Raw genomic sequence first — 23,489 nt, forward strand, 5'->3', positions numbered from 1 at the left:
TTAGTAAAGTGATAGCTAATAAAATTAGGATGTAGTAATTTTAGCATTAAATGTACGTTGAAATAAAGGCAATGAGTATATATTATTATTTTATGACTCTTGATAAGGATAATTGGTAGGAGACAGTGGCTAAAGGTTGAAGACAAAGGAAAATATTAATGAAGCAAATTCTAATAGATGGCATTAATGAATAGGATTCTGCATTCAAATAGAGGATTCAGTTATGGAAAAGAATGTGTTAACCAGGCATAGAAATGAAGGTATTATAAAACATTTTTAAAAATTGTATGTTAGAATGTGTTCTGAGTTTCAGATAAAACCTGTTTGCATTACAGACAGCTATAATAACTTAAGCATACTTGGATATATTACATTGTTTACTTTTCAGAAGCTGGGACAATACAAGCCAATAGAATCATATGATACCATTTTAACATTAAACCTACTGCTACTTGTGACTTTGAACCTATGTGATGCTACTATATGATGATACTTTCTTAGAATTTCAATATGGTTCCATAACAACAAAATGCATTCATATCAAGATTTGATCTTATTGTTGGCTACCATGTCAATTCGCTCATTTCTTCTTTGTAAATTGTATATGGCTTTGGTTGAACTTCAGTTTACATAGCATTTTGGAAATGCAGTTTTTACCTTTCATGTCATTAGAGTTTTAGAGTTTCCAGTGTTGCAGTCAAGGTTTCAGTTAAGGAGATAGTTTTGTCAAGGCTTGATTGTCCTGGATGATCTTGAAACATATTTCATTCACAATAGATGTTAATTGTTTATTTGGGTTGACTGGAGGGTTATGTGGACCATGCCAAAGGCTGCTTGCGTATCTTTATGTGATAGCTGAGATCACTCAAAATTAGTGGCATTCTAAAAAACAAAACAAAACAAAACAAAGCAACCCCCACCCCCCAAAACCGTAAGACCCGAAAGGAAGTTGCAGTGTCTTTTGTGGCAGACATAGTCACTTCCACTATATGTGTTCTTTAATCAGACCAACCATCCTGGGACTTCAGGAGGGCACTACACAAAGGCATGTGTTTCCTTTGGGGAATAGGCTACCGTGCCCTCGATTTCTTTGACTAATGAAACTGATCATTTGACTGTAGGAGCAAAACCATTTGTTTAAAAAAAAAATAAATTGAGAATGACAAGAATTGGGATAAAATATTTTTTTATTAAAAATACACAATGTACAGTATTTCATCTAGTTCTTTAAAATATACAGAATGCTGTCAACTACTTGTTATCATCTAAAACTCAAATGTGTCATAAAATCATGAATTAAAAGTGAATTTTGCAGTGAGTAAACATTGAGACCTTGATACATTGTCTTCTAGAATACCTATTGTGTTTTTGGTGCAGAGTTCTGACCCACTTCGCCATAGTTATTTCTTGGTTTCAATTTTCTATGATCATGACTGACTGGGATTTGGGCTGAGGATCTCTAAGATGTACTAGATAGTTTTCTTTTCCTTTATTCTTCTTCTGCTCACCTAAATCAGATGTCTGCAGGCATGGCTTTGCTTTGTCCACTGTTGCATCCTAAGCAGTAGGTGCAATTCATAGTAAATGATGAATAGGTGAATGTCAAATGTATTTTTTTGAGAGTATACAACATGATCATTGAACAAACATTTCTAGAAAGTATGTTTCTCTCTTGTTTTATTTTTTTTTCTGCCTTTTAAAAGCCTTTCTTCCCTCCCTTCCTCATATCCCAGTTCAGAAAATTCTATGTGGCTGTAAATTCTTGGGTCTTTTGTTCAAAGTAGGTGCTTTGAGTTTTCTCTAGTCTGATTTATTTTTAACAGGTTATTCTGACTTTGATTAATATTTAAGATTATTCTGTTAAGAGATGTCTTATTAGCTAGTTAGTCCTATAATTTTGTGATGTGTAAACTGTTTACAAACTGTATTTACTATTGTATTGATTGCCCTTCCTTTTTTGCTATATGCATTTTTTTTGTCATATGGTCCTTCTTGGGTGAATTTCTATTTCAATATGCCTCTGTCTATATTGGTATACCTAAGGATCCTGACTAAAATATGGTAACAACAGAAATAGTCATGGTGCCCACTCTTATGTACATGGTGACACTTTAGTTCTCTTCAAGACTGTTCATGGCTTGTGGGAACCAAGAGTCATTTTCTTGCGACGATGGTTTCCATCTCCCAAAGAGTAATGTTGATCCACCTTGTATCAGCAACTCTCTGTGCACGTCCGTGTTTTCCTTCATTGGAAGCTCCAGATTTAAACTGATTATATGTTTATCTTCCAGTTTACCTCTGGGCTTTTTGTTCTTAGCAGAAGTTCTTGATAGTTTTAGTTTTAGTGTTTTAGATTATGAAGTTGCTTATAAATCTGACAAACTTGGCTCTTTCTCTCTATATAGCTGTTTATATAAACCAACCAAATTTTATATACTTAGGAGTGCATAAACTTCAATCAAGCTAATGACCTCAACCTAAATTATTATTTTATATTTATAGTTGAATTGAAAAATCCTCGGAGAATCTGAGTAAGTTCTAATTAATTAAAAATAAGCAAAAGCTCACTAAGCACATGCCATCTTAAGAGTACCTAAGAGGCTGGGTTTTTCTTCAGTACATGAGTTCTTGTGCATGTCAGGATTCAGAATTCACATTGGATTTAATTTGAAGTCAACAGGCTAACCTTTGTGATCTTACAAGTACCTTTATATTGAGCCAGATCAGAGATCAGTACTTCGGGATCACCAGGTGAACAAATGGGACTTCGTTATAGAACACTGTCTTCCTGGAAGACATGACCATTGAAATCAGACAGAAATTAGACTGTTGAAATTAGAGCAGCTACAATGCCTCGCAGGAGACCCTACCAAGGTTTTCTCTCGGAACAAAAGTGGAGACAGCACCATGAGTGGTACACAACAGACATAGGGTGTCTCAGAAATAGCTCATATGGAGGGGTGCAGCAATCACCAAGCAGCACATGAGTTTCCTCCTCTCCTTGAAGACAGTGCTTATCTGCATTTGTTGTTGTTGGTGATGGTGGAAGACTTTTCTGGAGTTAAGCAGTCTATCTACCTATAGATTCTCCGTATTTGTCTAAGTAACCTTTTACCTATGCTCCAATAAATAACCCCAATTAGACTCACCAGCTCACCAAGCTAGAGTTTGGTGGAATCATTACTTTGTTTTGATTTCCTTGGGGGTAAACAGATGTCTGTTCTTGTCTTTCCTCTTAAACAAATCTCACCCAAGCCAGTCCCTGGCAGTTTGTAGCATTCCCTGTCACGTGCTATTAACTATAGTGTGGCTAATAGGATGGTCAGTATTTCTATAGAGAAGTAATCTTTTCTAATTTTACCAGGTTCCTTACCTCCCCTCCCCTCTCCTCCTTCTCCTCCCTCGCCTCCCCTCTGCTCTCCCCTTCCCTCACATCCAGTCCCCCAAGGTTTCTGTTTTTAATTGATTTCATTGAGCACTACATTTTTCTCTGCTCTCCCCCTCCTCTTCCCTCCCCTTCAACCTCACCCAGGGTCTCCATGCTCCCAATGTACTCTGGAGATCTTGTCTTTTACTACTTTTCACGTAGATTAGATCCATGTATGTCTCTCTTAGGGTACTCATTGTTGTCTAGGTTCTCTGGGATTGTGATTTGTAGGCTGGTTTTGTTTGCTTTATGTTTAAAAACCACTTATGAGTGAGTACATATGATAATTGCCTTTCTTTGTCTGGGTTACCTCACTCAATATGATGTTTTCTAGCTCTATCCATTTGTCTGCAAATTTCAAGATGTCGTTATTTTTTTCTGCTGTGTAATACTCCATTGTGTAAATGTACCACATTTTCTTATTTATTTTTTGGGTGAGGTGCATTTAGGTTTTTTCAAGGTTCTGGCTATGACAAACAATGCTGCTATAAACATAGTTGAGCACATGTCCTTGTAGTATTATTGAGCATTTTTTGGATATATACCCAAAAGTGGTATTACTGGGTCTTGAGGAAGGTTGTTTCCTAATTTTCTGAGAAATCACCATACTGATATCCAAAGTGGCTGTACCAGCTTGCACTCCCACCAGCAATGCAGTAGTGTTCCATTTACTCCACAACCTCTCCTGCATAAATTGTCATCATTTTTTTTTTATCTTGGGCATTTTTATAGGTGTAAGATGGAATCAGTAGCCTGGTATTGGCATAAAAACAGACAGGAGGACCAATGGAACTGAAACAAAGACCCAAATATTAATCCACACACCTACGAACACCTGATTTTTGACAAAGAAAAAAAAATATAAAATGGAAGAAAGAACGCATTGTAAACAAATGCTGCTGGCATAACTGGATATCAGCATGTAGAAGAATGAAAATAGATTTGTACAAAACTCAAATCCAAATGGATGAAAGACTTCATAAAGCCAGCCACACTGAACCTTATAGAAGAGAAAGTGGGAAGTACACTTGAACGCATTGGCACAGGCGACCACTTCCAAAATATATTCCCAGTAGCACAGACACTGAGGGAAACAATAAATGGGACCTCCTGAAACTGAAAGCTTCTGTAAAGTAAAGGACATGGTCAACAAGACAAAATGGCAGCCTATAGAATGGGAAAAGATCTTCACCAACCCTATATCAGACAGAGGTCTGATTTCCAAAATATAAAAAGAACTCATGAAATTGGTCGTCAAAAGAACAAATAACCCAATGAAAAATGGAATACAGACCTAAACAGAGAACTTTCAATAGAGGAATCTAAAAGGGCTGAAAGACACTTAAGGAAATGTTCAACATCCTTAGTCATCAGAGAAATGCAAACCAAGGTTTCTTATTGTAGCCCCACCTATTCTGAAACTTGCTCTGTAGACCAGGGTAACCTTATACTCAGAGATTCTGTCTCTGCCTCCTGAGTGCTAGAATTAAAGGAGTTTTGTACCATGCCCCAGCATTTCCCTGCTTCCTGAGGTCTTGTTTCTTTATTTCTATTTTAGCTCATTAGTATTTTATATATTCACACATTTATAGTAGATGAAAATTCCTCACTTTTCTTCTTATGTATATGCTTTGAAGAGTTGTGGACAGCTCCTGTATTGTTTCTTGATTGCCAGCCAAGTTATACACATTTAACTTCTTAAATGTTTCTTTATAATTGAGTTAGCTTAGCTTTTTCTCCCCCCAGGAACTGCCCCCCCCATTTCATCTGTACCATGAATGAACAGACAAAAACATCCTATTCCCTGGTTTCTTCTATACCTTTTATTCCTTTACCCTTCTTTTGCTTTTGACATATTTCTAGTTGAGTTAAAGCCTGTCAGATATTGCTATTTGGACCATTTTGGCAGTACATGAATGCCTGGCCTTCAATTGTCAATGTTGCACACAGTAATAGCTCCAGAAGTATGTGCTAGAGGAAAGAAAGGAAGTGTGAAAGAAGACTGAGGTGCAAATTAATGCATTCTGTAATAACAGGGCAGATTTACCCGTGCCACTTAAAGTAACCAAAGTACTAGAACTCTTCAACTTAGCTGTCCTGTGATGTTGTATCTGTGTAGTAATCTGAGTTGGAGACCCCTGGTTATTGTTTGACGTTTAGCCATGTTTTTACTTGGTTTCTTTTCCCTTTTTAAAATTTTTTTTTCTCCACCATTCCATGCACGTGATCGGTACTTGCTGTCAAGTTCTGTGGTTATGAACAAAACCAGGCAGGGGATCATTTTGTTGGAAATTACATAGGCTCAGGTGGTAAATGTTTCTTGTCTCTGTATGTAACATTTGAGGCAAGTGCTTTTGGTTCTTGCTATTTCTATGCAAGTCACTGGTCATTGTTTAACAGCTGCTCCAGTGGAGATATGCAGGCAGAAGCACTAGAAGACCTTTGGTACTATTTATCAACACTGTGTTAGTTATACAACTTTCCTTGCCCTGATTGGCAGGGAGAAGCATACTGCTTCTAGATGATGCTGAGCTTAGTGTAAACTATGCCAGCATGGGATCTGGGCTTGTCACAGTTCATGAGTCTTTTCAACTGGTGTGTAGAAAATGGATCTCCATCTCTACTTACCTTGTACATTAGAGAGGGAAAGGTCATACTCTAGGAGATAATGACTTATTGGTGACTTTAGTCACCAGTTCAGATAGCAATATTTAGTTGAAGGTTGAAATAGCACATACTTGGTCTTCTCATTTCTATTAGCTTTGTTGCTAGTACAGATTTGAATAGGCTAGCAGAGAAGGTTTCCTGTTTGTGTCTGTGGCAACTTTCTAGATGATTGTCGTTTAATTTTTCAAGCATATCTTAAAAATAATTTTTTACCTCTTTCCTTATTAAGGCATAAAATATTCAGACTCTAATTAAACTTTTTCCCCAAATTATTTAATTCTGGCAAGGTCAAGGTTAGAATAGCAGCTGAAAAAATTCTTCCTGTGTAGTGTCCTAAAAATATTAATATCAGTTTTCCATATTTTACTCTCTACTTTCATATAAGAATTTAAATATGACTGTGTGATTATGAATAATGTGTTTCACTTAACTATCTTTAAGCAGATAGTTAAATGACTTGGAACCCATGAAAGTCTAAGTTAAAGAAGGGTAGTTTTTCATGTATCTTCTAAACTGTCAACAATGTCGTATTCCTCTGTAGTATTTTTAGGCAGCTGATACTTTCTTCAGTGTAGCTCTTGTTTCTTGTGTCTTTTCAATGACTATCAAAGAAAAAACAAAATGCTGACCGGACTTTAAAGGGACAAAACAAAACCTCCAAACAAACAAAAAACAAAAACCCAAGAACCACCCCATGCTAAATTACTCCAGTCTTGATGTGCATCAAAATGACAGTCTTACAGTGTGTCATTGAGGGAGGCTAGCAAGAAATAACAAGCAATTTGGCACTGACACAGGCTTATAGCCAGCAGGTTTTGTGTTTTTTGTGAGGCAGAGGGTTAAGCTTCACTAGAGCACTGAAATAAGGAAAGCAGTCTTGATCTTTCTTACTTAGACTATTGTTTGTTTTTTCTTGCAGACCACCATTGTGTAATGTGTGTGTGTGTGTGGGGGGGATTGTGGGGTTGTGGGGTTGTTTGAAATACAAGTACAGTTTCCACATTGAGTAAATGGCATTATTCTGTAGAGGAACTTCTATTGAATTTGCCTTTGTTAGCTTTTGTGGAGATTTTGTTTATGTTTGCATTTGTATTACACATGTGAAACTTTTGTGTAGGCTGCACAATTGATGGGAACTCCTATCTACAACTGCTCTGTTGGAGTCAGAGAACACTGCTGTCACCCACTGTCCCCTCTTCTGAAACCCTGACCATTGGGGATTGGAGTGTGATATGTCTGCTTCATTTAGGGTTGCGCTCTCTACAGTCTCTTATTCTGTGCATGGTTATCAGTTGAAGATTTCTTGTTAATTGTTGCTAGGAGAACCATGTCTGATTTGGACTGAGAGATGCCTTGGTAATTGTTTTAATACTATGTCCGTTTAGCAGAATAACACTTATTAGGTTCTTTCCTACAGCTTTTGACCTGTCCAGCCACAGGTTCATATCCCGTTTAACAGTGCCAGGCATGGGTTCCATCCCATGGAATTGGCCATGATATACCCTGTTTAGACAAAAAAATCTGCAACTGCTTCCTGTTTTTATCTAAAATTCAGGGTCAGTTCATGTTTTCTTGAATTTTGTCATTTTTAGGAAGTTTGATAAGTTAATAGGTACAGAAATGAGTTTCCATGCAACTAAAGGATACATATTTAATTCCTTTCAAATCAAAATGCAAGGCAAAACAAAACTTCTTTAAAACATATCTCAACTTTCATGAAATTACAGTTGGTAACTTCGCGTCAGAAGTATGAAAATGTGGCATCAGGAGTTTTAAAGGAGCTGGTTTGAACAAGGACTTTTCTCTTTGAGTTAGAATTTTGTGAAAGTTTATAGAATTTCCTCAAAGTATGAATTTATTTACTTTTATATTAATAAAAATGATATGCTTTCAAGTTGTATTTTAAATATTAGTGTTTTATGATCAATATAAGTATAAAGAATGTTTTTGAAATAGAGGCTTATATTATTTTAACTGATTTTTTGTAAAATATTATTTACTTTGGGAGGAAAAACTAATCTGTTCTTGTAACAATATAACATGTGACAGAAAAGAAAGTAAATGGTGATTTGTGCTAGAGTTATTAAGAAGAAGCATTTGTTAATGCTGTGTGTATAGGAAACAATATCTACAATCGATTCTTTAAGATCATTGTGATATCTAACAGCTTTTTTTTTCTGAGATGTATTTTTCACTTAGGAAGTATTTTAAAATCATCGAAAGCCTTTGGGTAAATGCGTAGATTAGACTTATGTATTAAATAAACTCACCTGTTATTTTCCCTCTTTCAAGACAGGTTCAGCAACACATTGCCTCATTACTTTAGCAAAACAAACAAATATTCAAATTGCTTTTTCTGTTCAGTGCTCATGTACTACTTACTACAATTACTGCTCTTTCAGTGTTTTCTCTTAAGACTACTTTTTTTTTTTCTTTAGGAAGTACTGAAGGATTATGATGAGTTGCTTGCCAATTTTTGTGGATTGAATATTTAGGCCAACTTTAACCTTCTGATTATGGCAATATCAGAAGAAACACAACTGAAACTTTATTTACTTTGTTCTGGTTTAAGTTCATTATAGTTTTGTCTTGACTTCCTAATGACAAGATTTCAGGATTTTTTTTTATAATTGGATATATTGAATAGTACTATATATTAAATATTATTAATTTAAAGATAGTTTTATTTAAAATCTTCATTTCTTTTCCTGTGCTAAGACAGCTGGGCGGTGGTGGTGCATGCCTTTAATCCCAGCACTTAGGAGACAGAGACAGGTAGATCTCTGTGAGTTCGAGTCCAGCCTGGTCTACAGAGTGAGTTTCAGGACAGGTTCCAAAGCTACAAAGAAACCCTGTCTCGAAAAATAAACAAACAAAAACAAACAAAAAAACCCCACAAAAAGCAAAAACAAACAAACAAAAAACGAGAGAGAGAACTATTAACTTAGAAAATACACACATAGGTACATAAGAGAAATGCTGTATATTAGGAATTATAAAATCTAAACAACTTTTGGTCAGTGTTGTTGACATTTTCATTGTAGACAATAAATTCTATTATATTTTGTTTAATTCACAACATGTACTAAGATCTATTTTAGTTTTATATGATGTGGTTTTCAGAAATTATATAACATGGAAAATTTGTTGGATAATACAAAATGAGATGAATATTTCTTTTAAACTCTTATTTAATTATGCCATGTACTAAATTTTTAATTTTGCCTAGTGATTTATTTCATTTAAAAATTAGTTTAATTTCAGAAACAACTTTTTAAGTAGCTGGTTTAATGTATTATTTATTATTATACAGCTAAAACACCAAATTCTTATTTTTAAATTGTGTTTCAAAACATGAATATTCTTTCTTTAGACATACAGAGTGTAGGTCTTTGTCACATTTCAGTAGAGACTACATTACAAGAGGATTTTTCTTAATGTTTATATTTAACTAATTTCTGATATATTTGAATTTCTCCTGTGCTAACGTTATAAAATACTTTCACAAGTGTTCATATTTTCTGTGACATCTCACACAGCTCGGATTTTGTCTGAAATACCATATGACTTCCCTCTTTCAGGCTTACACTGCATGTTTTAAACTGCTGCTAGTACATACATGCAAGGTAAGATGACATTTAGATCTTTGAGCAACTCTCAGTTTTAGTATCAGATTTTTTCTTTAAAAAAAAAATCCTTGTTTTAAATCTTCTCACATTTCCTATTAAAACAATTTTATCAACACTGAACAAAGAAATTCAGGGTTTTGGCTTTAACAGCAATTGAAATGCACCAAAAAGTGGTGACTACAATACAATTTTATTAATGAATGATCTACATTGGTTCCAGCTGTGTCCATGTGATTAGGCCTTCACCAGGCAACAATGGGTATTTCCCTATTGCTTTTATTTGATTTCCAAGAATGTGTCATCTGATACATCAGCTCTGCCAATGTGCCTCTGTCTAAGTGTGGGGCTTTTTCCCCCTAAATTTCCAAAGCATAAGTTGCATACCCACAAACACCCTGCTGTAACACTGTTTCTTTTGAGTAGTGGCCTAGGCTTATATGCATGGGTGTTGCATCCCAAATCTCCGACTACAAATTAAAGCAGATGCTTCTTACAGTTTATTAGTAAAATTTACAAAGTGTACTTGCGCGATAATGCTAAAGATAGTGTTTCTGCCTTTACATTTCCATCTTAATTCTTTTTCAGTGTTATAGAGGTGAACAGACTTGCAGATTGAAATATGATTATCTAGACTGTCCCTATCCCTGACCGTATGGTATATTTCTAAAGTCTTTTGTATGCTGTTTGTTTGGATAATTGTAAACTCTATTTTTAGTGCACATCCCCCAAAAAATATCCAAATAGAAGTAGGCTCTACAGGAGGGGTTGTGTATCATGTAAGGATTCTAGAATTATTTTAAAAGAGAAAATAGATGAAATTGAAGTTGATATCCTCTTCCAAACATAGGCGACTGCTATTCTCTTATTATTTTTGACATTATATGCATTTTTTTGGAATACTTGTTTTGAAAGGATAGAACTTAGGTTATTTTACTGTGATTATCTTTTTTTCTGTTCTTGGGGGTCTCAGGATAAAAAGGCTATGTTGTATTTACTCAGTTTTTTTGTGCAGTTAAGTTGCTGGCATCTTTGAACTTACTGTGTACTTGGTTTATGTAGACACATCCTATTGGTTTCTTCTTGAATACCTAATGGTGATGTATTAATGTGATAGTTCTATGTTTGTATAGAAAAACTAGAACTGGGCAAATTGGTGTGAACCCTAACAATAACTGTTTGAATGGATATGTAAGAAATATAATGGTTAATATTAAAGCTATTAATCACTCATACATCTAAAGGATATAATACCTTTAATTTGGGAAGTTTTGTTACTTAATAAATATTAATAAATTTAATTATTATTTATAATAAAATCCTTAAAAGTTATTCATCACAATTTCACACAGATAAACACTGTCTCGATCATATTCTCCTTCAATTCCTCCTTCTTTTTCCCTCATGCACCCTTAACCCATTCCTCTTTCCTTTTCATGTTCTTTCCTTTTCCCTGTCTTTATTCTTTTTTTTTTTTTTTTTTTTTACTTTTGTAACTCACTGAGACCAGTCAGTGCTACATGGCAGAATGTTGGCTGACCTTGTTGACATAGTCTGGTACAGTTCTTGTGTAGTAACTGTAGCCAGAGTTAGTTCATGAATAAGATGTGCCATATTCAGAAGATGGCACCTCACAGCACTCTTCTTAATTCTCTAGCTTTTGCATTTTTTCTGTCATGTTTTCCGAGCTTGGGTTAAGGGCTGAGTCAATAGTCACTTTCTCTCAGCATGGACCAATTCAAATTATCTGCAGTAGCTGCTCATGATCACAGAGAAGCTTTTCTGACTAAGGTTGAGAGCAACATGAGTCTATGCACTTAACAAATATTAAGAAGGCAGTTTGACAGAATATCCATATAGCAAAACAACAGTATAGGATTCCTCCCTACGGCTAGGACCAGGACTGAATTTTCTCCTTTTGGATAGGTCTTATATGCAGTCCAAAAATGGATATTTTAACATCATAACTTGATAGTGTTATCAGCCAGGTACCAAGTATTCAAATATCAGGGCCTGTGGGGGATATTCTTATTCAAACCATTTAATCATATGGACTAAGACATTGAACATTTCTTTCAGATTTTCTAATATGGTGAAATGTATCCTAATGACTCTCTGGATTTCATCAGTGTCTATTGCTCTCTCTCCCTTTTCTCTTGTTTTAGTAATTTGGGTCCTTTCTCTTGGATAATTTGGCTAAGGGTTTATCAATCTTATTAATCCTTTTAAAGAACCAACTCTTCATTTAATTGAGTCTAGTTGTTTCTGTTTTATTAGTGTCTACTCTGACTTGATTATTTTTCCCTGTTTATGGTTTTGTGTATTGTTTGTTCTTTTTTACCTCAGGTTCTTTTAGGCACATCAGTAAGTTGCTTACTTGGGTTTTCTTTGATTTGTCTGATGTACACACTTAGACTGATACATCTCTTAGGACTATTTTTGTTGTATCCTACAGATTTGGGTATATTATAGTTTTACTTTTATTTTTAATTCCAGGAACTTTTAAGTTTTATTTTTTTTCTTTTTATTTATTCATGCAAGAGTTGACTGGCTTGATCTTGGTTAGATCTTGTGCAAACAGCCATAGCTCCTGTGTATTCATGCTGGAAACAGTCCTGTCATGTTCCCAAGATAGTGTTTGCACCCATCCTCCTGGACCTCTGTTTCTTACAATTCTTATGCCTCTCTTCTGTGATAATGCCTGAGCCTGGGGGAAGGGTGCTATAGATTTTGCATTTGTGACTGAGCACTCCATCGTTGACTATCTGTGTTTGCAGTAGCTGCCATCTGCTACACAGAGAGGTCTGAGAGCCGCACTAATCAATGGGTAGAGAGATTAAAATTTAGAGGACAATTCGATACCGTGTAAATTTATACTAGTTAGGTTTACACTGAGTAAAATTATACTAGTTAGGTTCACACCTGGGGCCTGTGAGCTCCCCAACTTTGTGTTCTTGGCCAGATTTGGCAGTACAGGAATATGTTTCTTGTTCTAAAGTAGGCCTTAAAGCCAATCAAAAAGTGGTGAATTACCCCCTAGTATTCATAGTACTACTGTCCTGGTCATTATTGTATTTTACAGGGTTTGAAGCTGTTTTTCCCTAGCAGCATGAATAGCTGCTTCTAGTACTCTGAAAATTAGCCAACAGGGAGGAAGCTTTTCATCAGTATCAAACAGGTCTCTTGGCTTTTGCAAGTACCAACTTGCCTTCTTCATGTCCTGTGTAGTGTCAGCGTATAGTCACCAATGTGTGTATTATCTTCAGTAAATTCTTGCCATCAGATCCTGGTGGAAAACTAAGAACAATAACAATAGCCTTTATTGTTTTGTGGGTCACTGGGAGATAGCTGGAGTTATTCCTCTACTTCATCCAAGACTTTTCATTTGGCAGCCTATGGCTTCTGAGATGAACATAAGCCTATGTATAGCCTAGCTCCAATTACACACACACACACACACACACACACACACACACACACACACACACACACAGAGAGAGAGAGAGAGAGAGAGAGAGAGAGAGAGAGAGAGAGAGAGAGAGATTGTAAAATAGTAGGTGTACCTATGACCTTTTGGATATATCATCAGAGTTAGTTATCCCTCTCCTTACATCTTCTACCCTATAGAACCATGCCTTTCCCAACTTACCAAGGTAAACCTCTGTTCTTATCATTTCTCCTTTCCCCTTCATATACCTGCGCTCTTCTATCCCTTTCATCCTTTAAGATTTTTATTCTCCCTCCTTTCCACTGATCTTTTCTTCAACTTTCTGGATTCTGTAGGGTCTCCAAATTAAACACACAGACCTAAATATTTTATACTTAGATTCACAGCGAGAACATGTGATTTTTGTTTTTCTGGGCTTGACTAGCCTCACTCTGTATAGTTGTTGTTTTTTTTTGTCTAAAATTTACCTGCAAAATTTATGATTAATTAATTAATTTTTTAACAACTGAAGAAATTTCCATTGTGTATAGGCACCACATTTCCGATGCCTGTTCATTACTTGCTGGCCATGCAGGCAGTTTACATGTCCTTGAATAATGGACAGAACAGCCCTCAACATGGATAAGTATTTGTCTCTGGAGTAGGAAATTGAGTTTCCTGCCCAAATGTGGTGTCATTAGGTCATGTGATTGATCTGTTTCTAACTTTCTGAGGAACTACTACAATGATTTTTCAGGTAGCATCTTCCTTTGATTTTCCAGACTCTTGATTTATTTTTTTTTGAAAGAACTTACTATTGGTCCTTTACTAAGAGCCAGCTCAGTTGCCTTATGATATTTATCATTTCATATTGCAAGCATAGATACATCTGAGGCCAGTAACTATATTTGATCCATCTAATTATAACAAAATGTTTAGTATAATTTTTAAAACTTAATCAAAAATGTTTGATAAATATTTTTTATCCTGTTTTTCAGTCATCCAGACCTTCGTGCTCTCTGAAGAGTGTATTTGACCTCAGGATGTTGAGGACTTAGAACCCTATCCGCAGAGCTCCTTCATATCTTCTGGTTTATGTTTGGAGGTCATCATCACATCATCAGGGACAGGTTTGTGACAGCCTTATACAAAGTATTTGCCTCATTTTAACCTTTACTAGCCATTGTCATCTAGTATTCTGTATTGCTTTCCTATTTGGCACATTTATTTCATGATCCTTCTTATACTGCAGTTTAGAAGAAGTTTTTCTTGTGAAAACAGCTTGTCATGTTGCCTGATATATCCCCAAGACCTGATATTATGATGCCCAGATAGTAGGCACAATAAGTACTTGCTGATTGGGATGATGGGTAAAGATCAGCTGAAATTGACAGGAAATATTTCTTGGCAGGCTTATCTAAATGGTGATGGGGTTATTGTTATAAGTTTTATGATCTCATATAGTTTCTGTGAAATCTAATCATGGATTTGTCAGGGTTTTTGTTTTGTTTTTGTTTTTTATTTGAATGTCTATACATGTTCCGTCAGAAAACATTTTTTTTTTTTTAGCCTTGGCAGCTCTGCTGGCCAATTTTATGTCAACTTGACACAGAAACTAGATTTATCTGAAAGAAAGGAACCTCCATTGAGAAATTGCCTACAGGTGATCCAGATCTTAATTATTGATCCGTAGGGAAGGGCCTGCCCATTGTGGATGGTACTGTCCTTGGGCTGGTGATTCTGTGTTCTATAAGAAAAGGAGTGAGCAAGTCATGGGGAGCAAGCTATTAAGCAGCACCCCTCCATGACCTCTGAATTAATTCCTGCTTCCAGGTCCCTTCCCTGTTTGGGTTCTTGTCCTGGCTTCTTTCAATGATGAACAGCAACATTGACGTGTAAACAAACCCTTTCTTGCCCTACTTGCCTTTTGGTGAATGGTGTTGTATACATTGAACATTGTGTCTAGTATGTAAAGAAACAAGAGAATAGCATAAAAGCGATTCACTGTCTTAGAAGCAAGCTGCTACTGAATTGATGTTTGATAGATCCATCAGAATGAGTGTCCTCTGACCCACTTTACAAGGTCAGTTGTAGGGTATTGAACGCTAAAGATAACCTGAATTTTAATATCATTTGGTTTTTGTGCTCAAAATTTGTAAAGAGATTCTTTTCTCTTTGTGATTTTTCCATCATAGTTATCTTATGTCAGTTCTGCTTGGATTATTTTTCTAGAATTCTGAAGATTGTAACTTGGCAGTAAAAAAATCAATATTATTATATGGCTTCTAGTGACATAAGTATTCCCTTTGGATACCCATAAAAACATATAGTTTTCTCACTATAATCTTTATATATCAGCTTTCTTAGAGGTCATAGTATTAATGTTAGAGATGATCTTCTCAGGGACAGAAGTCACCACATTGGTCATAAAGTTAAAGATGCCACACAACACTTCCCAAAGATCATGACTTCTTTTCTCAACTAAATTCATGCTTATTTTGTGATATAGAATGTTATGTATTGATAGTTGATTTTTAATGCCCCTTTAAATATACGAAATAGATTTGCCTTTGGTTTTATCATTAACATACTTGTTGTTTTTGTTATTTTTATGTTCTCTGGAGAGTTATTTAAGTATAAGCTTTTTCTGGAAGTTTCTTCTTTTTTTCTTGTGTTTTAGGTTATATTTTAAACTGTGAGAAAATGGTTGCATTACAAAATAGTTCTAGGCACGAATTTTCTATTGATTAAAAAATGAAATGCACTGTTTAAATTGTAAAAATATGCCTGAACTTTGTTTACATTAAAATATTGTCTTCTAAGTCTTAGTTGATACTAGGTAATGTTTTATTGAGTCTGTGTGTGTGTGTGTGTGTGTGTGTGTGTGTGTGTGTGTGTGTGTGCGCGTGTGTATTAACAATGGGAAATCTGAGTGGTTATGGGGAGGGGAAGTCTTAAAATTCCAAGACTTTCTTTATTAAATATTCTCCTTATCACTTGCATTTGTTACCATGTGTACCACATGTGTGTGATTATATAGTAACATTTTTTATTGTTTTTGCTTTCTCAATGCAAAACACTTGATATTAAGTGTGAAACTAGAACTTCTTTTCAATTTTACTCATCTTGATTAAATATTTTTCTGTCTTTTAAAATTCATGCTTAGTTATTTGTAGCATAAACTAATTCCAACTTAAACCTCCAGACTCTGTTTTAGTTCTTGTATGCCTGCTCATAATTATCAAGTATCAATACAATAGTTTTATTTCCTAACATACTTAAGTATTGATTTTAGCTATGTCTATATAATGATCTCGATCTGTTTACAGTTATTTAATAATTGAAATGAATTTAAAAATTCACTGTGAATTTCTTATATTTCGTGCACTTGATAAGTAGTATTTGCCAAACCAGATTATAGTGTTGTAAACTGCTGTAGATAGCATCATTAGTTTTTCCTCTTATGGATTGTTTTTAAAATAAGTTTATATATAATAATAATAATAATAAACACAGTAACTTCAGAAACCATTCTTAAAGCTCCTGGAGGGAGTAGACCTTCAGCTATTGGGAAGTAGTTTGTTATTTCAAAGAACTTGGCTTTCTTCCCTAAACTTAACAAAAAATACAGTTTCTTTTACTTGAGTTTAAATCATATTCAATGATTTTTAACTTTAGAAATAACATAAAACAGAAAAAGAGGCAAAATGACTTGTAATTCCAGTAAAATAATACAGATTATTATTTTAGCTTTTTGTGTGTGTACTCCTGTTCTGGATTTCATGGTATATTCTCATTTCATAATACACTTTTCATATGCTTACTTTTAATTACACTTAGTGTACCTCAGCATGATTTTCTCCCAATAACCATTTACTTTTGAAAATCTTGTTCTTGAATATCTTGACTTCTTAATAATTTATTTATATTTTATGTGCATTGATGTTTTGTTTGCATGTATGTCTGTTTAAGGGTGTTGGGTCCTGTAGAACTGAAGCTATAGATAACCATGAGCTACCATGTGGGTCCTGGCAATTGAACCCACATCCTCTGGAAGAGGAATCAGTGCACTTAACTGCTGAGCCCCCTAGACTTACTTCATTCAAAAAAAATGTTTATTTTATTTTATTTTTGCTTTTTATTTTTTTGGTGTTTCAAGACATGTAGTCTTGGAGCCTATTTTGGAACTAGCTCTTTTAGACCAGTCTGGCCTCGAACTCACAGAGATCCCCCTGCTTCATCAGTGCAGGAATTAAGGGCATGCACCACCACCGCCAGCTAACAAGTGTTTTTAATGTATGTCTGTGTGCCTGCTTTACTTTCTGTGTACCGTGTGGGTGTAGGTGTTAATGGAAACTTAAGGAGCACTGAATTCTAGTAAGTGCAGGTTACAAGCACTTGTAGATGCCTGGAAGGGAACCCAGGTGCTCTGAAAAGAGCCATAAGAGCTCTTTAATTTCTGATTTATCACTTTGGCTTTCTTGATTGTTTTTAGTGCAAAAACTGAAGGTTATAATAAAGATTCTTCTTAACTTTGTAGGTTATTGTTCCGAAGTGATCTTGCTAAATAAAAAGTTATAAATCTTTATATTAGTTTTCATTGTGTTTTTTATGTTAACAGGATACAATATTTTAAAGCTAATTTTTTAAAATTAAACTTTAATTTATATGTTGGTATGAAGGTATCAGATCCCCTGGAACTAGAGGTACAGACTGTTGTGAGATGCCGTGTGGGTGCTGGGAATTGAACTTGGGTTCTCTGGAAGCACAGCCAGTGCTCTGAATTGCCAGGCCATCTCTCGAGCACCAAAGCTAATCTTACATGTCAATAGAGTGGGTAGCATCATTCCGTCCACATTTAAAATTGCAGATTATTTTCATTTACTTTACAGGTTGCTGAAATTTTGTCATGACCTGTGCTTGTTTGTGATTTAGACAGACTTGGAAGAGGTAACTTTGTACACTTTGGCAAGCATATATTGTGGAAAATTGTTGAGTTTATTTTATATTTTAAATTCATTTCATAGAGGTACTACCTAGAAATATAGAAGTGAGCTTTAGAGCATTGAACTAGAGGAATGATAATAAAGTAATAGTCTGCTATGTTCAATACAGCTGCTATTATAGAAAATGCAGTATATTATGCAGTTTATTTTGGGGTCTAAATTATAGTTTCTATAAAATGACTTAGGAGATTTGTTGACTGATAATCTCATTTACATCAGAAGGTGTTTACAGTCTTAGGTTTAGCTATCTACATGAATATAAATGGTTATATGTGGCTATGTATATATATATATCATATATATAATAGAAATTGCAGTTGTAATTATCTAACACCTAATAACCTTGCTCATTTGAACATACAGATCACAAGATTACTCTTTTTGGGTTTCTTTTAGCAGAAAGTATTTAAAAATGCCTTTTTACTTCCACATTAAATAAAAGTCTAATTATTAAATGTGAAATGGGATCTGAAGTTTGATGGTAAGGGTGGCTTCTTATCCGTCCTAGTTGTTATTACAGAATTAAAGTAGAATGATAATGAATCAAACAATGAAAATCTGCAGGTTTTTGTTAAACTTAATGTTTTTTATAGATACTGTATTAGACCAAAAGTTTCACATTAGCTTAGAATTCACTTATTTTGCTGTGTCTCCCACTTCTTCAGTAGTTGTTACTTCTTTTGTAGCTATGGGTTAAAATCATTATACCTGTTGACGTGGTAAAAAACAAAACCCTGTCATTTTCCCATAGGTTCTGAGTTCTGTGAATAGTAATAGAAAGCCATCTATATTTGAAAAGAGAGCATAAGATATCTTCAAATGCACTTGTTTTTAAGATCGGTTAGGCCTCGTGAGTAATGGGAAATGACTAGCAGCAAGTACAGTTCTCATAGCATGTTGGTTAGAATTTACAAGTGAAAGAAATGCAACTTTGAAAGCTGAAGAAATGCACTTTGTCTCCTTGATTTACCCTGGTATTAGCTATGTTTTTGTCATATACTGAGATATATCCCAGCAAAGTAATGGCATGGTCTCCATCCTCAGGAATTCCCTGGCTTCACAGAGCAGCAGGGTGTGGGCATTAGACTAAAAAATAAACTACTACTCTTGAGAGTATAGAGCAGAGTGGAAATTGTCTGTAAGAGATAGGAGAGTTTTCATAGAAATAGTGATTCGTGAGCAAAAGTTTTTGTAAAAGATCAAAAGTAAAAGAGAAGAGAGATAATGATGAGAACTAACAGGAGAGGAAAAAACCTGCAGCGTGAGTGTGGGCAGTTGGTACTGCTTGGGTGTAGTCTGGGGAGGGTTTAGGAGAGGGATCACATGGGGCTGTAATGAAGACAGTGGAGAGGGACCAAAAGTGGAACCTGCCATTTACAGAGTGCTGGATTTTATCCTTATTCTTTTAATCTTCAATTTCAGATTTATATTTTCGAAATATTACTTGTGGTTTATGGAGAATTATGTAGTGGGAACATGGCTGTATATTGGACTAGTTTACTCGATAGTGTAACTAGATAGTTTGATTGATGGAGTGATATTCTGCCGTTAAAACTTTCTATTGAGACATACATAGATCTGTTATACATGGGAAGTAGAAAAAGTCAAGATCTCCTGAGTAAGTTGGGAGTATGAGGACCTTGAGGGAGGGTTAAAGGGGAGGGGAGAGGCAGGGAGGGGAGCAGAGAAAAATGTAGAATTCAATAAAAATCAATAAAAAAGAATAGAATATTAAAAAAATTTTCTATTGATTTGTCAGATGTTATCCTATTTAAAGATGTCATCAAATGAATTCAATAAAATTAGTTCGATGTTAATTTTGGGGTGTGTATGTGAACGCTTATAGTGGACATGTCTGTATTTATGCATCTGTGCATTTGGTATATGTGCATGTCTGTGGAGACAAGAGGTCAGTGTTGGGTGATTATCTGGATTGCTGGTTTTTTATCTCTTGGGCCAAGGTCTCTTACTGAATCCAGCACTTATCAAATGGCTAAGCTGCCTGCCCAGTGGACTCTGGAGATTTGTCTATCTCCACCTTCCTAAGATAGAGTATTGCTAATTTTATAGTTTGAAATTTAAGAGACAAATAACAGCAAGTAGTTCAAAAAGGATCAGTATTTTACTTCTTAGTGAAATTAAATCATGGAACCTCTCACCCAAGGAAAAATACAATTATAATTTGCTATTTAACATAGAATATAACTTTAAAAATGTAAGTAAATAAAAATTTCATATGTACATACTTAATTATTTGTTACAGGGTTATTTGTTTGCTTTTTAAACTTATAATCAAGACTTCATTAATTCAAATCATGAAATAAGAAACTGATATTTTTAAGTATAATGTTAAGTCTCAAATCAAGAAAGAATAAACAAATTTGTCAGAGATAATTAAAGTCATATGTGGATGTAAAATTGTTACTTTGTAAAAATATGTACTTAAGAGATCATTGCAATACATAATTGGAAAAACACATTAAAAATAGCTTTAATTTGTCTCACGAACAGTATGGCATGTAAGATTTCTGTTCTAGCTTGGTTTCTGCTGCTGTGCTAAATCACTGACTAAAAGCCACTTGGGAAAAGAAAAGGCTTATTTGGTTTGTAAGTTATAGTTCATAAGCTGGGCGGTGGTGGCGCACACTTTTAATCCCAGCACTCAGGAGGCAGAGGCAGAGGCAGGCGGATCTCTGTGAGTTCGAGACCAGCCTGGTCTATAAGAGCTAGTTCCAGGACAGGCTCCAAAGCTACAGAGAAACCCTGTCTTGAAAAACCAAAAAACAAAAACCCCAAAGGTTTTAGTGCATCACCAGGGGAAACTAAAGCAGAGACCACTGAACATTGTTTCTTACTGTCTTGCTTCCCCTGGCTTGATCAGCTTCCATTCTTTTACAGCCTAGGCCTGGGAAAGATAGTATTGTTCACAGTGAGCTGGGTACACCCATATGAGTGAGCAATTTAGAATATATCCATAGGCCATCTGATGGAGGCAGTTCTTCAACTGAACTTCTCTTCTCAGGTGTGTCAAGCTGACAGTCACGTTAACCAGGATACTTTCCTAAGGATTTTGATGCATCAATCCTTAGCACTTTGTTATCACAACAGGAAATAGTCAGACAAGGAAATAAAAAGAATGTTAGAATAGTGGAAATATAAAATATTAGATAGCACTATCTTTTTAATATTATACCCGAAATTATTTCTATTTAAGAACATACATCGATATAGTATATATTAGTAACATTAGTATGTATGTATCATAAACAATGCATTAACTTTTCCTAATAGGCATTATTTACAGTTTAAACAAATATTAGGGAAGTGGATTAATTCCTATTAGCCAGACTTTTTAATTTTATGTAGAATATTATCATTTCTCATAGTTTTTAGATTGCAAGGTTAATTTACATTTTATGCTAAATTACATTTCAGTTTTCAGAGATTACATTGAAATGGGAGGAGTTAGGATGAATCTATTCTTGGTTTTTATAGTAACTAGATTTACAAAAACAATTTTTAATGGAGTCTCTTAATTCATTCTGTCAGTCTCTCTTTTTTGCTTGAACAATAACTAAATATACCATGTTACTCTTTAGGAAAATCTGTTATTAATGTTAAATGTTAGTGGGTTTTATTTTGTTAGTGGAATCATTTGTGGCATGTTTCAATACAGAAACCTTCTTTTCTAATTTTTTACTGTTTATTGAGATTACAGGTGTCTTTTAACCATAGGTGTTTCACTAACTTTTCTCAGTACTGCTGTATTTTCTCTGCTGGGTCATAGGTTTCCTTTAAAGTATAGCCTGAGGTTGTTAGAGTTGCTGGGTGGAGATTCAGTGAAGGAAGATAAACCAAGTCAAAGAAACACCTGGCGAGCCTTTGATGAGCTATTGGGAAAGTCTGATCAAATTATACTTCATGCAATTTATTCAGTGGTCTTATTTTTTTTGTTTCCTCAGCAAGCTAATTTTTCTAGATATGTATATAGACAAATAGAAAATGTATTTTCAGTGATTGAATGAATTTTAAAGTAATGTATAGATTAACTTGTGGATCAATTTCTCATGTGTGTGGGATGAAAATTCTTGAAACTATCATCACTGAAACTACCTTCATACATCTAGGTGTCTGTGGAGTATCATCATACAGCAGTTGCTTGGCTTTTAAAATTATTTCTGGGTGTTTGGAAAAAAATTGAATATTACTTACATTTGATTGTGCACCACATAACAGTACTGTGGGTTTCATATATATTTTAGTTTTCCAAATTCACTTAATATATTTGTTGATTCTAAGAATGAATGTTACATGTAGATTTTCTACTCTTTACTGTTAAGATTTTACAGTTACCACAGTTGTAACTGCTAGAGGAGTTAGAAAATGTAGTTCACCTTGAAAATGATCATGGCTCAGGGAATAAAGAAATTGGGTCAAGCTTAAAATAAATGCAGGTGCAGTAGCAAAAACTTTTTTTTAATTTTTAATAAAAAAATTAAAAATATTCATAGTACTGGATTCAAGCTACTTTTTTATTATATTTTACTGATTCTTATTGAGCTCTACATTTTTCTCTGCTCCCCTCCCTGCCTCTTCTCTCCCCTTCAGCCCTCTCCTATGGTCCTCATGCTCCCAATTTACTCAGGAGATCTTGTCTTTTTTCTACTTCCCATGTAGATTAGATCCATGTATGTCTCTCTTAGGGTCCTTGTTGTCTAGGTTCTCTGGGACTGTGATTTGTAGGCTGTTTTTCTTTGTCAAGCTACTTTTGTTCTGTTAATGTATTATTAGTTTCTAAATGAGGTGATTTTAATGGCATTCTCGTTGCTCAAGATAATTGCATGAAATACTTTTCACATTGCAACTCCCTTTTCAGTTGTTCTGGTAAATTTCAGGTAATTCTTAAATATGTTTGTTAGTTCTTTGGTGATCTTAGAAATACCATTTATGCTATAAAATTTTGTTGTAAATTTGTCTCATATGTCAAATTTAATGTTCAATATTTAGCCATTTTTATTAAATCATACTATTGATAATGATAATGTCATAAATTTTTAATAGTATAGGAGTTTCCTCAGTGCTGTCATTAGAGAATAAAATATGCTGAAGAAATGATTTTCTTCAATAAAAGTGTACTTATTTAAGAAGAAAACTGTAAAAGTAGCTAACCATTTAATCTGAAATATTTTTTATGTTCTTCTAGGGATTAAGGAATGGCCATGTACTCTTTATGAGAAATAGTATTCTGAGTTTCCTATGGTGAAGCTATATAGTTATTGTTAGGTATCTGATATATCAGGTTTTGTTTTTTGTCCCCCCTACTCTCCCCTTCCTGT

The 23,489-nt window shown here is 34.7% G+C and overlaps 1 protein-coding gene across 5 annotated transcripts in view; it reads left to right on the forward strand.

Moving 5' to 3' along the window:
• The window catches only part of Qtman (queuosine-tRNA mannosyltransferase), a 339,919-nt gene that overhangs the window by 78,263 nt on the left and 238,167 nt on the right, over positions 1–23,489 (forward strand). For all 5 annotated transcript variants that reach the window (XM_075985299.1, XM_075985298.1, XM_075985302.1 and 2 more), the window contains exon 2: positions 14,146–14,277. The gene's annotated coding sequence lies outside the window, so the exon portion shown is untranslated. The remainder of the gene's footprint in view (positions 1–14,145; positions 14,278–23,489) is intronic.

This window comes from Microtus pennsylvanicus, chromosome 9 (genome assembly GCF_037038515.1).
Source record: "Microtus pennsylvanicus isolate mMicPen1 chromosome 9, mMicPen1.hap1, whole genome shotgun sequence".
Lineage (NCBI taxonomy): Eukaryota > Metazoa > Chordata > Mammalia > Rodentia > Cricetidae > Microtus > Microtus pennsylvanicus.